Raw genomic sequence first — 18,288 nt, 5'->3', positions numbered from 1 at the left:
CATCAAACTGCGGTATGGATAATACAAGTTCAACTAGTAAAGCAAGTGGCAGGATGAAATTAAATTATCTTGAGAAAATTAGTATTACACGGTATGTAGAGATAAATGGGAATTCAGAGCTACATCTATTCACTGATGCCATGTAAGAGCTCCGATGGTGCATATGTCTACATTAGAACTGTAACGCCCGTGGGAGTCAAAATTTGATTGATCAGAGCCAAATTCAGGATAGTGCCATTAAAATCTGACAATACCCCAGTTAGTATTGATGGCCTGTTGCATTGGCACGAAACTGGTTCACTCTGTATACGCCGCCTTAGATTTGCCCGATTTGAAAATTATTGCATGGAGTGATTCCATGGTACCACTCTGGTGGATTAAGAACCGTAGTGATTGGTCAGTTTTCGTTGCAAATAGGGTAAGAGAAATAAACAGTCTGATTCCTTCTCAGTGTTGGCGCCATGTACCAGGTTATTTACACCCGGCAGATATGCTTTCAAGAGGCTGGTGGGAGAGGTTAGTTCGTGCAGTAAAGGAACTGTTGACAAGGACACTCGGTAACACGGTTCTTACAACTGAGGAGTTGTGTACAGTATTGTGCGACTGCGAGTCAATAATTAACTCTAGACCACTTACCTATCTGTCGGAAAATCCGGATGATTTAATTCCACTTTCCCCAACCATGTTTCTCATCGAGAATCGCAGCTTAGGTGTTTCCGATATTGATTTCTGCGATTCGAAAAGTCTTCAAAAAAGGGCTAGACATCGCCAAAAACTGCTTTATGATTTAAGGCATAGATTTAGGAAAGAATATTTAGGCCTTCTGGCCTATAATAAGAAGGACCCATCGTCAGAGCTACAGTTGGGTGAAATTATCCTAATAGGAGATGATATCAAAAAATGGATGCATTGGCCTTTAGCTAAAGTCATTCAACTAATTCCTGGGAAAGAGATGGCAAGGTGAGAATTGTAGAACTAAAGACTCAAGCTGGTACGCTGCTTCGTCCCATTCAGCGAGTCTTTCCATTGGAAGTGCAGTTAACAGACACACCCACTGATCCCATAAACGATAACTCTTACTAATCCTATTTCTTCTATTTCTAGTGATGAGCATTCAAATTCTAATGATTCTTCAAATGACTCTAGTAAAGTCCTGCAAAGTGCTACACTATCGAGATTTGGACGTGTGATCAAGATGCCTCAGAGATTAGATCTCTTCGACCAGGTACTGTATGTCTTGGAGCCAACCTGGAGTCGACTCAAAGAGGGGGAGAATGTTGGAGACAGCCGCTGCAGACAGACGATTACGTACGGCTGTGCAAAGTCAACAGAAGGAGCGCCGCATTTGATTGGACTATTTTTTATTATTCTTATTTTTTTCTTTAACTGCGAACTAAGCGGGAAAATTCCCTTTACACTCAGTATATATATGCAGTTGTTAAAGTAATGTAACGTTTTCAGCTTGTTTGAGATATCCATATTAAAATCTTTATATTAATAATCCCTGCTGTGATTATTAAATTTGTAACCTTCACGTTGTAGCCCTGAGAGTTGCAACACACTAAGAACACTTTACAATTCCTGTGAAATCAATATAAGAAGTTTAAATTCATTAGGTATTGTGTCGGAAGCTTCTATTAGGACCTGTTATTTTAAAGCTTTTACCAGACGATATGAATCTGGAGTTTAATAGAAAAAGAAACTCTAAAACTGCAATATAGCCTAACGGAACTTCTCGAATTCATTAGATTGGAAGTTGAGCGTCGAGAATCTTCTAATTTAATAATAAACTCAAAGAAAAGGGACACAAATTACGGAGTTACGCAGAATAAAAATAATTGCTTAAAGGGGGCAAGCAGTCTTACTGCTTCGGCATTAGCCACAGTGACTAAGCCATATTGTTTCTATTGGTAATCAAAATACACATGATGTAGGAAAATGTGAGAAAACAAATGAGCAAAAAAGGCCGATATTAAAATACCATGGACGTTGTTACAGATGTTTTAAGAGAGGTCATGTATCTTCCAGATGTAAAATGAAACTTCAGCCTTGTGAGTTGTGTAATGGTTTAAATCATAATAAGCTATTTTGTAAAAATATTGTTCTTGAAGTGGAAGCAGTTTCAGATGTTAAACAGAAAGTAGGAACAGTATCAGATTCTAAGCAGAATGTAGTTGCATCCTTGTCATTTAACTCTTAAGACTGTTTCTGAAACTGCTGATAAAGGTGTATACTTACAAACTTGCACTGTTTATGTTTCAGATACAGATAATACTAGAAACCAAATAGTAAAAATCTTAATTGATGGTGGATCACAGAGGTCATTTATTAGTTCGGTTTAGCTAAAGAACTAAAATTAAGGACTTTAAGGAAAGAAAGGTTATATATTTATTCTTTTGGGTATATCCAAGGTAGACTAATGGAATATAATGTTCAAATTACCCTGAAAAGTATACATTGCCTTAATGACTCAACCATGTTGAAGCTCTTGTAACAGATACAATTTCTGAAACGATCATAAAAATTCCCTCCAAAAACATTTTAGAAATATTAAAATCAGAAGATTTAAAATTAGCCGATAATGGTGAAGCAGCTGAAATAAAAATATTGTTAGGATCTGATTCATGTTGGGAAATGCAAACAGGAGAAAAGATAGTAATAAATTATTTGCGGTGTCTTCTATATTTGGTTGGTCCTTGGTTGGATTTTTGGAAGGTGATCAGTCTAGTGCCTGTATTTTACAACAGGTGCTTCTCACTGCTTGAAGGAAGATAATAATTCAGTTAATGACTGTTTACAAAGGTTTTGCACTTTTGGACCATTTGGATTTAGAAGAGAAGAACCCTGATGATAAATCAGTCATTGAGAAATTTGAAAAAGAATTGCATTTTACTAATGGTAGATATGTAGCTCGTTTGTATGGAAATCACATCATGAAAACTTGGGTAATAATTTAGAAAATGCCAAGCGAAGTCTAGTATCTTTGGTTAATAAACTAAAAAATGATGAATGGCTTAGGGCAAATTATGATAGCATAATAAACGAACAGTTAAAAAATGAAATAATTGAAGAGTACGAAGTTGAAAGTCGGGACAGCAGTAAAATGTATTACATGCCGCATTCTCCAGTGGTAAGAAAAAATGTATCAAAAACTAAAGTCCATATAGTGTTTGACGCATCTTCGAAGTGTAATGAAGTATCTGAACAATTGTTTGATGTCTGGCCCAAATTTGAATCCTTCTGTTTTAGACTTGATATTGCGGTTCAGACAATACAAACAGCATTCTCAGCAGACATTGAAAAGGCCTTTCTCCAAATTGGAATCTCTGAAATTGATAGAGATATGTTACGGTTTTTATACTTTGATAATAATTACAATTTGAAACATTATAGAATGACTCGAGTTCCTTTCAGTGTGTCGGGTAGCCCTTTCATTCTGGCGTGCACTATAAAAAAGCATATAAAGAAAATAGAGTTACAAAATCCAGATATTTTTTAGATGTTGAACTGTTCGATCTACGTAAATGATGTTTTCTATGGGGCAGATTCTGTGGAACAAGTACTGGAGCCTATTGCGTGCTTTAATATGCCGGAATGAATTTGCGTCAGTTTAATACAAATTCAGAGAAACTCAAAAAACTAATGGGATAATTGTGGAATAATTAAATCAGAAAATAAACTAAATAACTCCTTAAAAGTATTCAGGATTAACTGGTGTACAAGGAAAGATGTAATTTCCTTGAACATAGATAACTTGTGTGAAACATTAAATAGTTGTAGAAACACCACAAAAAGAAATATATTAAGGGTGACTGCTACTATTTTCGATCCAGTAGGTTTCTTAGCGCAATTTGTATTATGTGCAAAATTGATAATGCAAAACCTTTGGCAGTTGGGTTTAGAATTTGACGACGAAGTTTCAACTGATTGTAAGCAGCTGTGGTCCGAGGTGGAGCGGTGAAATTAAAAAATTAAAGAAATTTGAAATTTCTCAAAAATATTTTCCTCCAAATTGAATCAAAATAAAGACATCGAACTGCATTTATTTTGTGATGCATCTATTAAAGCGTATGGTTTAGTTTAATATTTTAGATTGGTTGAATAGTTTCATATTTTAGATTGGTTGAAGAAGGGCAGGTAGCATTCATTATAGCAAAATCTAGAATTGCACCAATAAAACAAAAACTCACACTTTCAAGGTTAGAGTTGTTAGAAGCATTAACATCGGCAAGACTCGCTAAAAATTTTAAAGAGCTGTTTTCAATCCATGAAGAAAATATTGTTACAAAATGTACAGGTGCCGTAAGATGGCTTCCTTGCAAAGCAGTTTTATGGTTGCCATAAAATGGCAAGGGAAGGCAGGGTTGCCACATTTGGCGAGAGATCACCCATTTGGCGACAAAATTGGCAATATGCCATGGACTGATAGAGAACCTTCTGGAACGAATTCTTACCGGTTTAGCCCAGAATGTTCTCAAACACAAGCCGAAAGCTATATAAACCCTGCTGGTCCGCAGTCAGTTGGTGTTGTACGGATCTTAAGTTTTACTAACGTTTATTTTATTTTAAATCTTTACTATCACTTTTACTACCACAATTTTCTACTTCCGGCCAGAATTAAAAGCTTTAACTTATTTATGCAAATTTGTTGGCGAACGCCAAGTACTTAAGTTGTGGCTTTTTGCCAAGCGAGTGAGAGGAAGGAGTTAGTAGAAGCAGGCTGCTTGCCTTAGCAGTTTTTACTCGGTTCCTGGTTGCCTTCCAGGCCAGAGGTTTAATCCTCTTGATAATTTTAAACGTATTGTAGTGTTAACAGTGCTCTGTACTACATACGGCTTCCTGTTAATATATGGTCAATCTTCCACGTAGGCCCTTGTTTATTATTCCAAAGTTAAGTTAGAGTTTAGTTAATATTTTTATATTCTTACTTTCAGACCACAAGTGGTTGGTCTCTGTATTCTGAAGTCCGGAAATTATTGTAAAGAGTGAAAAATAAAGGGTTTCGTATACCCTTCCTGTGTATCTTGTCTACTTCCCACATTTATTGAACATAGCTTTAGTAAGCTCCCTGTTCTGAGTCAGGTTCTTGTATGTTCCCCAAGCAAGTAAGGAGAAACACTGAACCTGATAGTGTGTATGCCTTGCATAGAGTGCGAGTTAGTATCGAGTTGGTGTCTCGTCTAGCGAGTCAATCCCTGCGAAGTCGATCAAGTTGACAGCCAGGCAGCGAGTGCCGAGTGGTTCGTCGAGTGCATCAAAAGTCTTGTAGTGTATCGCGGTTAGTGCATCGTCGAGAGAGCGCGTTGAGCTCCGGGAACGACTGAACCGAAAAGTCAGGAGCTGTGCTCATGTGTCGTCGAGCGCATTGCATGTTGTAGTGTGGAGAGTCTCGAGAGTACGTGGAGTTCCGAGAACGACCAAGCAGAGTCGGGTGCTTTGCAAGAAACTGTCTCCACCGTTATTACCTGACAGTGTGAAAGCTGTGTCGCTGATTGTTCCAGCGTGTTTATAATAGATCTTCGATGACTGCAAAAAGTGTTATTGGAGGCTGTCCTGATTAATATCAGCCAATAAAGTGTGTTTCGATACTTCATCAAGTGTCATCGTTTTTCACTCCAAATCCACACGAACCCCGTACGTGTGATGTATATTTAAAATAACTATAACTGTAAATAAATATAACTTTAATGACGCTCATGCTATGTGATTCCGTTGTTGTGATGCACGTGTTACTGTGCTAGCTGAATGTCATGTGAACTGCTTAAAAATGTATAATAAAATTTTGAATTCTTGAGATATACTCATTAGTTGAGTCTACTTTGAAAGTATAGAAGTTATCAAGTTTAACAAACAACACAAGAAATTATATGGTGCCAGGAGCAAAATGGATTTCAGACCACCTGCTCCGCTAACATTCTCTGTCGGAAATGTTAAGGAAAAATGGAAAAAATGGAAGCAAGAGCTAGAAAACTATTTACTTGCAACGGAAAAAGATGCCAAGCCAGATAAGACTAAGATTGCAATCCTTTTGGAATTTACTCGGTACTGAAGGACTCGAAATTTATAACACGTTTCGATTTGAGCCACCTGAAAATAAGGAGAAGTACGAAGAGGTCTTGAAGTCTTTTGAAGATTATTGTTCACCACGGCAGAATGTCGTATATGAACGTTACAAATTCTTTTCGTGTAGCCAACAAGAAGGACAAACAATTGAATGTTATGTCACTCAGTTAAGACTTTAGCGTTAACTTGCGAGTTTGCTGAACAAGAAAATGGATTGATTCGCGGCCGTATTGTATTAGACATTTGGGATAGGAGTCTGACCGAATGTTTGCTTCAAGAATCTAACGTAGGATTAGAAAAAGCTATAGAAATAGTCCGTGTCACTGAAACAAGCAAAGAGCAACTCCGGAACATGAAAGATGATCCTGAAATGCTAAATGTTGTTCACATTATTTCGAAATATTTGCCTGTGAGTGAAAGAAGAGTGGTGGAATTTAGGAAAGAAACTGAATCAGATCCAGATTTGCAAATAGTTATGAAATATAGTAAAGAGGGTTGGCCTAAATGTTACAAAAAAGTAGACAGTAGTGTAAAAACATACTTTAAAGTAAAAATTATCTTTATATTAATGACAACTTGTTATTTCTTAATGAAAAATTATTTGTACCTTATGGTTTGAGAAAAGATATGTTGCAATTAATTCATGAAGCGTACTTTGGAATTGAGAAATGTAAAAGTAGAACCCGTGAAATTTTTTATTGGCCAGGTATGACAAATGACATTGAGCAGCATGTTTCCAAATGTGAAATATGTGAAAAATTCAGAAATAGAAATCAAAAAGCACCTCTAATGCAACATGAAATTCCAACTAAACCATTCGAAAAAATTGCCCTTGATATCTTGCAATTTGGTAATCAAAATTACTTAGTAGTCATCGATTATTACTCTAAATGGATTGAGGTTTCTAACATAAAAGATAAGACAGCAAATGAAATTATGATAAAGTTAAAATGCATCTTTGCCAGGTATGGTATTGCAAATGAAGTCGTTTGCGACAATAATCCCTGTAATAGCTACTTATTTAAGAAATTTGCTGAAGATTGGGATTTCGAACTTAAATTTAGTAGCCCCAGATATCCTCAAAGTAATGGGTTGGCTGAAAAAGCTGTATGAATACTGAAAAAAATCCTGAGGAAAGTGCAAGATATAAGTGTAGGCTTGATGGAATATCGAAATACCCCAATTAGTGGAATAAATTTGTCTCCTGCACAACTGTTAATAGAAGATTAAGGACAAAATTACCTATCAGTAATAAATTGTTAAATACTAAAATAAACGAAGCTTATTCTAAATTTCATGCACTTCAAGCTATGCAAAAATATTATTATGATAGAACCCTACAGAAGCTGCCCGAGTTAAAACCTGGAGATAGTATAACCTTGTTCAACTTTAGAACTGGGCAATGGGATAAAGGTGAAATAATTTTCAAAACATAAAGCTGCTAGATTCTATATTGTAAGAAATTCAATTGGGGAAATATTACGAAGAAAAAGACGCCATATAAAATTTTTCAAAATCACCTTACAAAGTTAATAATGATTATGATGATATAGTATTAGATAAAGAAGAAAATTCACATGGAAGCCCTGAGAATGTTTCTGTGCCTGTTAATATAGGAAATCAACAGAATAATCTATCCAATAATACAATAACAAGAAGTGGACGGTTGATTAGACAACCTTCAAGATATAGAGACTTTGTCATAGAATAAAATAATGTAACATATTGCATGTATCATTTTTATGTAACTTTTTTTATTGTATATCATATTGTGAATATACTTGTATTGATATTACTTACTATTTTTATTATTGTTTATAAACTGGAGGAAGGGATGTGATGTATATTTAAAATATACTACAACTATAACTGTAACTTTAATGGTGCTCATGCTATGCGATTCCGTTGTTGTGATGCACGTGTTACTGTGCTAGCTGAATGTCATGTGAACTGCTTAAAAATGTATAATAAAATTTTGAATTCTTGAGATATACTCATTAGTTGAGTCTACTTTGAAAGTATAGAAAATAACGTAACAATATCTATCTGTGGACGGGTAGTCTGATAGTGGTTCACTGGATTCATAGTGCTCCTGAACAATGGAAAATGTTTGTAAAAAATCGAGTATCCATTAACTTTCCTAAATAACTGGAGACATAATGGAAAGTCCAATTCAGCGGACATTTTATCTCAAGGATGTTCAGCCGAATATTTGTTGTCTTCAAGATTATGGCAGTCTGGACCAGACTGGTTAGTTGAATCAGTGAGTGCGACAACAGAGTTTTCTGATCCTGAATTAGAAGTGTATAAATGATACCACAATACTACTGTCTATTGCAGAAAACTCTAAGTCTCTGTTGAATCCTGAAAATTAGTAAATATCCATGCAGTCACTCTAATAGCTCTAATTAATTAGTAAATTAATTAGAGCTATTAGTAAATTAATTAGAGCTATTAGAGTGACTGCATGGATATTTAGATTTATTCACAATCTGAAAAAAAAAAAAAAAAAAAAAACTGACAAGAAAACAGGACCCTTGATTGCAGAAGAACACTTTGCCGGAAAAATCTCAGCAGAAATTTTCATTATGAAAACTCTATGATAACTTAGAATCAAAACTTAGAGCATCAGAAGTTCTGGGTGTTGCTAGAGATAAATATGCAGTGATGTTATATCCTCTAGTCGTTTCATCATTGCCGGATGATACATTAACAGCCTGGCAAAGATTTTGAGTTATTATTCGCAGTCAGAGAAAATCTGAAAGTAGTGAGCAAAAAGAGAAAAATGCATCAACACATCGCATGGATTGAGATGGTTTGCTTTCATTTTTGCTGGATGAAATTGAAGGTGAAGAGAGAGTACATATAGCTACTCAGTGCTTTAAGCCAGGGAATGCTAAACACTTTGGTTTCAAAAACTGTGCAGACTTTTCCAAAACACCTTCTGTTTCTACTCTAATAGCAACATCAGAATAAAATTCAACTGGAAATCATGCATTTGGTGATTGCTTTAAAGGAAGACAGATGATGTCTGAGGAAAGGCAAAAAAGGTCTGAGGCGTCTGAGGAAAGGCAAGTAGTTCTAAATAGTCACAGTTGCATTTTATGTTTAGACAGAAAACATGTAATAGCTAAATGTAAAAAACGAACATTGTGTGTGAATTGTGGGAAGAAACACCATATACTTTTATGTAGAAATATGCAAGCTGAATCAAAATCTCCAGTTCTTGTTAGCATGAATAGGGATACAAATATGGATGCAGTACCTGAACGAGATGAAACCCTCGCCAATTTGGCGAGAACAGCAAATGTGTTTTTGCAAACTTACGTTGAAAGGGCGAGTAAGAAAGCGTCAGGCCTATGCTATTATCGATTCAGTTTCACAAAGATCTTATATTCTAAAAGCCCTGCAGATGAAATGAAATTTGAGAGTACATCTAAAAAAAGACTGAGCCATTCATTATTTATTCATTATTATACTGATGTCATAAACCACGATGTTTTTACACAGGGTTCGTAAGCCACATTTTAGTTTAAAAAAATAAGCACCTATAAGCACTTTTCAGGCACATTTTAAGGAAAAATATAAGCACCTGTCTAATTACATTATACACAACTACATAACCTTAAAAGAAAAATTACACTTGTAATTTAAAATATGAGCAATGCCATATTTATTAAGAAAATGAGCATTACCTCAACCATGGAAAACAATTATCTTTTTTTTTTTAATTTTAAATGACAGTTCAGTTTACAGAATTAGTTTAAAATGAGAGGGAAAAAAACCATGCAGAACTTAAATATATTACAAGATTTAATGATGAAATTTCAATTCAAAATATAGAAAATAAATAATAATAAGCCATATTAATTGTATTCATATGGCACCTAATACTAAATACAATTTATTTTTCCACTCATATTAATATTTAAATAATTTAACTTAAATCAAAATTCTGAACATTTTCTAAATTTTCATTGCATAACAGTTTTCCCTTAACATATATTCCAAGTAAAGTAATTTAAGTAAAAAAGAGGTACATTTCTGAAATCAGAAGACAGGAAATTGCTTCATGCACTCATCCTTTAACAGTAAAAGCTTAACTAACCAGCATACTCGGAAATTGCCGAATATTCCGTGTCGAGCGTAACTGGAAAAAGAGGAGGGGGGGATTGTAGCAGTTCTTTAGATTCCTCGGCTAAATAAATGATTTTGACATTGCGATATGTGCATCATATAAAAATAGACCAACGGAACTGAGAAATATTCTGCTTAGAAAGCACAGTAAAACTCTTAAGTCTACATAAATAAATCTCCGACTGAACATCAGAATTAATTATCAATGCTAAATACCGCAAACGTTACTGCGCAATACGTGCGGCGTAATTCTTCCACATGTGATATTACGCAATCGAAATCAACAGCTGCCGGTATTCAAAGAATAAAGAACCAAATAAAGGAAAAGAAAGAGACTTACTAATCTGGGGTGTTTCTGATTCTAATTTTCAACAGACTGCATTTAATTTCCGGAACTGATTCAATTTTCACTTAGGTTGGAAACCGCAAAAACTTTTAGTCCTATTCAATCCAGATTGGACAGTGACACAAAAAAAAAAAAAAAAAAAAAAAAAATCTGAAATGTTTTAGATTTTAAATTACGTCCAAAGGGGCGTTTTTTTAACTTTTTGAGTGTTACCTTTATTTATTAAATATCATGTTCTTTGCACTTAAACCATAAAATTCAGTTCAAGAGCAATATCGCAAAATAATGTTAAATTAAGCATATCTTTAGAATTTCCGATATACACAGTCTCGCGAGCTGGAGATAAAAGTATTTTTTTTTCTATATAACGTTGCCATTTCTCGCTTTTAAAGAACTAAGTTTGTAAATCAAAAATTCGTTAAAGTTTTACAAAATATAAAATCTATAATAAAACAAATTCCAAATTTGGGATTTCAGATGCCCATATTCGCAGTAGGATTTCGTCATTCAAAATTCGATGGCTCTATGTACCATTGTTTTATCACAATGCGAGAAATAGACAATCATTTATGCAGATTTTTCATTATTTAATTTCTTCAAATATAATGCAGGACTCTAACATTTTGTGGCAACAGTTTGAAAAGTGAACCGACGTTTATGAGTCCGACGCAAAATCGCAAAACGAAAACAATAGTCCTTCAGGGACAAAGCCCCTTTGGACCAAAAAAAAAAAAAAAAATCCGCTGCTTCAATATTAGAGATTTTGCGCAGAAAGGGGAGAACCTCCCAACTTCCGTACTGTATAATGTATTGGCAAAAAAAAAGAGAGAAATTATTTTGCCTATTCGATTAATTTTCTTTTATTTAAGCATTCCGAATATTATTCCCTAGAAAGCTAATCTGTGTAAAAACACGAACATTTTTGGAAGTTTATCTATACTTCAGCAGTTACTGCAACTATATTATTATAAATATTCATGCATATACTCATAACATAACCATAACGATCATAATAAACACGAATATGAACTGAGCACACGGAACGAGAATGTAAATTATTAAAATCTTGATAGAAATTCAAACGTGTGTAGTATTTGGGTGGGCGGAAAAGAATACCGAATGTAACGGAATTTTCTACAATTTTCGCAATTCTTTGACCAATAGAACGACGTGCACCTGTCTGTACTCTCGCGCGCACCATAGGTTACGGTAATGCAGAGAAGGAAGGTGGAAAGCATTTTCCGGGAGTATGATTCACCATCTGACGTTGCATATAAGGAAGAAAAGTTGTTTATTTAGTTTCGGCTTTGGTACGGGAAAAAAATGCGCGTTCATTAAAAAAAACAGGATTAAAAAAATGCACTAAAAGCAAAGAATAAGCACTAAAAACAAAAAATAAAGGCTTTAAAGAAGAAGTAAGCACCTATAAGGGCCTTTATATTTTATTTTCAAATATAAGGACGTATAAGCACTTGTAAGGACCGCTACGAACCTTCTTTACAGTGTATGGAACTTATCATCGTAACTTCAAAGCTCTTAACCAAGATACAGGAGTTGGACAAAAATATGGAAACACCTTTAAAAAAAACATATTTCTTTGCTTAATATGGTGTAGGAAACCCGTTGGCATCCAAAACAGCTTGCAGTCTTCTCGGAATGAATAAATACAGTTCCTGTATGTTTGCCAAGGGAATATTATACCATTCTTCCTGCAAAACGGTGGCAAGTTCAGATAACGATGTTGGCGGTGGATAACGAGAACACACTTTCCGTTCCAATGTAGACCACAAAAATTCGATAATATTCAGGTCTGGTGACTGTGGTGGCCAGGGGAAATGGGACAACTCATCCTCGTGCTCAGAAAACCAGTTCTGGACAATGTGAGCTGTGTGAACAGGGGCTTTGTCGTCTTGGAAGACACCCTCACCATCGGGGAACAAAGTTTGTACCATGGGATGAACTTGATCGGCCAAAATATTCACATAAGTCTTGGCAGTCATGTGCTCTGACACAGTTATCATGGGGCTAGCAGAGAACCACGATATGGCTGCCCAAACCATAACAGAACCCCCGGCCATGTTTCACTCTTGGCAACAAGCAGTCTGTATTATAGGCTTGAGATGGCGTTCTCCAGATGTAAACTCGGCCAGAAGTGGGAAACAATGTGAAAGAAGACTCGTCAGACCATATTACTCGCTTCCACTGCTCTATAGTCCAGGCTTTATGACTTAAACACCACCTTTTCCTGTTACGGGCATTAGCTTCACTGATGAGTGGCTTCTCGATTGCAGCACGGCCAGCAATTCCCTGTTTATGAAGCTCCCTTTGGTGCTCACAGGGTTCGGTAACACAACATTCATTTCAGCAGTAACTTTTGCAGCTGTGGTCTTCTTATTTTTCGTCACAATTGCCCTTAATGATCGTCTGTCACGATCACTCAGAATACACTTTCGTCCACGCTGTGATTTAGCAGATGATGTTTTTCCGATTTTCAAATATGCGGAATAAATCTTCGATACAGTACCTCTTGAAACACTAAATACGTCGGCTACCTTGCTTACGGAAGCACCTACCATACGTGCTCCAACAATTTGCCCACGTTCGAAGTCTGTTAACTCTGACATAATGCAATGACAATCTCACATAACAGTACTCCGACAACAACTGAACTGTTTAGCACATTTACGAAGTTGTATAGGTGGCGTCAGTAGTCAAAAACACCAGCGCCACCTACATATTTCATTAAAATCAATCTTTCTTTTCAAACATGCATTTCACAAGGTGTTTCCATATTTTTGTCCATCCACTGTATTATTTGTAGAAGTTGGTAAAGGCGAGTGGATTCGAGAGCTTCAAGAGAACAATATTTCTTTCTGTATGCGACAATAGTAATGGACCAAAAGAAATACTTATCGGCGCTGACATTGCAGGCAAGTTGATGACCTGAGAATTTGAATTGCTTACTTCAGGCCTTGCTGCTATACAAACTAAACTTAGCTGGACTCTCTTTGGGAAAAACGTATGTCAGTGGCGTAGCAAGCATATCTGGCGCCCGGGACAAAATACCTTTTTGGCGCCCCCCCCCACACAAAAACATTTCAGTAATATAATGTACAGAATATATTCGTAATAAGAAAATAATGCAAATAATAATAAAATGCTGAATCTGCCATAAAATACTCAAATATTTTAAGAATAGTCGCTACCTAACTGCACTACACTAGCCTTGGATTCGGAAATGCATCTGTGTCGGCGGAAAAATCAGACATACAATGATATTAGTTAAAAAGGTGTTATTTATTTTACATATAAGTGTTTTTAAAAAGCACAGTTTTAAACAATTAAAAGTTTAATATACATTATAGATAAATAGATATGTGGCAACTTGCCTACTACAACTCAACTCTGCCAGTCTGGTAACCCATAGCAACCAAAAACAAAAATAATATTTATTCCATTCAATTGTTATAATTATTTAACGATCTGTCTCAAAAAATTGTTCTAACATAATTGGTGACACGTATTTATTACGAATAGCAACCTTCAATGTTGCACGAATAAGGAGTTTATATGTCTAAATTCTGAGCAGCGGTAAGTTATCCAGTGTGATGAGATGCAAGTAAGACATTTTACCTGTCATTTCAAGCGTTGTGCCGCATTCCGATTAATCAACATATTTCTGTCATAATTTCAGCGGATATATGTATCGTCTGCTGCATTTGAGCCTCCAATTTCTCTGATTTCAAGTACCAAGAAACTGTGTCACTATATACATATTGATTATTTTTCTATACATATTATTAATGTGCAGCCCACCAGCGGCTGAGCGGTAAAGTCGCTGAACACTGGTAGTTCGGTCTGAGGTTCAAATCCCACGAACGGGCTGGCTGCATGGGCGTTTTCATGGTTTTCCCCATGTGTAACGTGTATACGAGCCAGTTTCCCTTAGAAAGTCCTCCACGAAGGCATCCCTCCCTTTAGGCAGATAGCCCTCGAGGCTTTGCCATAATTACACGCACACAGATATTATTGTACACTGCTCAAAAAAAAAAAAAATGGGACAGTGCTATATCTCCCGTTCTACTGGGGCGATTGACAAAATTCAAACTACGTTTTTCATGTCTCGAAAGCGCGACTTATGATATATATTAGATTTATATATAGTACTATTCTAACATAGGTATTTTGACACAAAATCGGACTTTTTCTGAAATAACATACCAATTTTTTTACATATTTCAATTCTACGACTCAAATTATGCCAGAATACCAAGTTTTGTAAAAATCGTACGATTAGTTTTTAAAATATTAGCTCTCAAAATTTTAGCTCCTCAATGTTAATTGAATTTGGCAAATATTTATTAATATCTCTTTTTTTATTAAACTTTTTTGATTTTTTCTCTCACATTTCGAAATTTTGGTTTATTCCAAATAAAATTTACCCATTTTTTGCGTTTTATTTTTTAAATTTTTATTTTTAAATAATTTCTATAGATTTTTCAAAAAAAATTTTGAATTATAACCTATAAAATTTTTACCATCATCTTAAAGTAGGTGTATTTTTAAGCATATCTGCAAAAAATTAGACTTTTCTACTCAAAATTTTCTAAGATATACACGAATTTACATAATTTCGCGTTTTGAAATTTGGCAACATTTTTTTGAGCGATAATAACGCCAAATGTGGTCTATGGATTTTTGTTACACTGAATTGCCACAGCTATTTTTAACCTTAAACTTCAAGTAAAATTTTACGGAGAATTTATTATATGACATTTTTTCCCTCAATGATGCATAATAAATATTTATTAATACTATATGAAAGGCTATTTTTTTAAATTATACATGATATTATTCAAATTTTTAACTATTTCTTTTTTAATTTCTCTAGTATCTTTTCTTTTTTTAAAAAATTTAAGAGTAAGTTTTTGTAAGAGTAAATTTTTACATTCGGCGTTTTATCGTCTGCTACTTTACTTCGCTTAAATCGAATTGTTTAAAACTGAGAATTTTCGTTTGATATTTATTTGAATTTTATGACATTAACTGCATAATTTATTTCTAAACAAACTTTGAACTTCACTGTTGCTTTTGAAGTGGCTGAAAGAGCGGCTGATACTATTATCCATATTTTTAAACCACAATATATTTTTATAGAAACATAATATTTAGAATAATCATTTTTTATAAAAGTCAAATTATGATATAAACATACAACCCTCTAGAGACTGAATTAATGGAAGTTCAATGGTTATGTAGAAATGATCTGCAGCTACTTAATGGCTGGATAAGTCAGCAGATTCTGTGGACAAGTAAGAATAATTATATAAACGACACCAACATTCTGGATTCAATAAACAACGAGGATACGATGTTTACTAAATGAATTAAGAAGTTTTAAAACATAAAAAATCAACTCATTTTTTTCCTAAAATGTATTTTTGTGCGTAGCGTATTTTCATTATATTCTTAAAATTCTAATTTAGAATGTAATTGTCAAGAACTGAATCCTAATCATCAGTAATATAATGAGTAATTATTGCTGTTATTAATAAATCCTTCTTATAAAGTAATTGCAAATATTTCAAAAAACTTTCTGTCTGAATGCAAACATTTTTCTATGCAAATATTTTTAATTTTATATTAATCAAGATTGCACACCATATTACTTATTTCCACTTCAATTCTTACCGTCAGTTCTAGTAGAATTTACAAATCAATTATATTTAATTATGGCAAAGCACACGAGGGCTATCTGCCTAAAAGGAGGGATGCCTTCGTGGAGGACTTTCTAAGGGAAACTGGCTCGTATACACGTTACACATGGGGGAAAACCACAAAACCGCCCATGTGGCCAGCCCATTCGCGGGATTCGAAACTCGAACCGAACTACCAGTGTTCATCGTCTTTACCGCTCGGCTGTTGGTGGGCTATTTAATTAAGGAATGACCATCTAAGTTAAGAAACAGCGTACCGTAACAATATTTCAATTATTGTTCCGTATCTTTCATGTTACTCCCGATTGGCTAGCTACAGGATTTTTAATGAGTATTTGGATTTTACTAGTAACTTCACTTGGAAATCGCGCTTAAACTAGGTTAGTTGGTTATTTGAACATAGAAAGAACATGGGAGCTATTTGATTAAGATGCTTTCATAGAGAATCTTTGTAAAGAGAACCTAAAAAACTACGAAAACCAACCATGCAGCCTGGGTTAGACTGAGCAGCAAACAATTAGTATTTAACAATATTTTCTTTTTCAAATGCTAGGCAACTGATGAGGCTTCAATTAAATCTCCAATTTAATATTTTATTTGTAAATATTTAAAATATTGTTGTATTCTTTGACACAAAAAGCAGAATTTAAGTTTTGTTAACTCGTTAGTAAACTACCAAGCCGTAGTGCATATGAATATTCAATTTCTCTGGCAATAATTGTATTCACTTAATATTCTTGGAATATGAGCTAAAGAAGGAACGTTCTCGGAAGATTAAAGAAGTGTTTAAATCCGGTGATATTAGGTTTGTCTTACAAGCTCAGGATCAAAACTATTCTGCAATTGCCCGAGTAGTTGACTTGTAAATGGATGTGAATTAAGCAGATGACTTTTAATCTTACGTTATTCAGCCAAAAAACGTATTCCAAATGTTTTGTATTGCATGACAATGCATCTTTTCATTATTCAATAACCAGTCGGAGAATCGCTTGTGTTCGGAAAATAAGTATGTATATTCAATCGTCCTGCATGTTCTTCAAATTTGTCTTCTTGTGATTTTTTTTCTTTCTCAAAAACTAAAGTTGCCTCTCAAACGAAAGAATTTTGACATTCAAGAGACAGAAGTAGTATGACATCTACTTTTAGAGGCATGTGAAAAACAGATCTCTACAAACCTTCTCTTCCATTACATGTTGTGCAGTCAGACAAAAAGTTACATCAGCGTTAATTCTATAATCTATTTTTATTACACTCTGATTACTTTATTAACATACAGTGAATATATACTAAATCTTTAACTTTAGCTTAAGTAATTCGGAATTTTTGACGGAATTGTTGTCGGAACTAGGACTTAGAAGATAAGTCAAATTAAATATTTCGATAACCCAGTAAATTCAAGTTCGAAATTTCAATATTTTATTTTCGGAGGGAGGGGAAATGTTTTCAGTTTTGGTCCATTATACTAAGTATAATTAAGACACAATAACACGCCGAATAAATACTAATTCAGAAGTCAAACAACAAAAATCAGCGTTAATTTGCAAAATTTTCACAGGACTAGTTTCGATGGTTTTACCGAACCATCATCTTCAGACCATCATCATCTGCAAAACCGCAAATGCAGTTGATTTGCAGCTGAAGATGATGGTTCGGTAAAACCATCGAAACTAGTCCTGTGAAAATTTTGCAAATTAACGCTGATTTTTGTTGTTTGACTTCTGAATTAGTATACTAAGTATATTTGCTTCGATTTTTTATTTTTCCATAAAAGCGAAAATTTTACGCATGGTATACATATAACGCATAGCTTCAAATTAAAATTTAATAATATACAGAGTGGTTATAATTAAAGTTCCACATTGAAATGGTCATAAAAGGAAAACTACTGGATCAAATGTTATCAAACTTGGAAATCGTGTAAAGGAGGTCATGGAAATTTATTTTCCGCGAAAAAAAGGAAGTTCGAAACCTCACCACCAGGGAGGGAAATGGCGCTGTATGCAATATTGTTAAACTAAATATGGG

At 34.5% G+C, this 18,288-nt stretch overlaps 1 protein-coding gene across 1 annotated transcript in view; it reads right to left on the bottom strand.

Annotated features, from left to right (window-relative positions):
- Positions 1 to 10,682, bottom strand: part of LOC146995585 (uncharacterized) — a 518,442-nt gene extending 507,760 nt beyond the window's left edge. Inside the window, exon 1 of the mRNA XM_085823152.1 lies at positions 10,541 to 10,682. The gene's annotated coding sequence lies outside the window, so the exon portion shown is untranslated. The remainder of the gene's footprint in view (positions 1 to 10,540) is intronic.
- Between the last annotated feature and the right edge of the window lie 7,606 nt (positions 10,683 to 18,288).

This window comes from Stegodyphus dumicola, chromosome 9 (assembly GCF_044657685.1).
Source record: "Stegodyphus dumicola isolate Sdum_Otavi_A_Nest chromosome 9, ASM4465768v1".
Taxonomy (NCBI): Eukaryota; Metazoa; Arthropoda; class Arachnida; order Araneae; family Eresidae; genus Stegodyphus; species Stegodyphus dumicola.
This window is presented reverse-complemented; position numbering and strand designations above follow the sequence as displayed.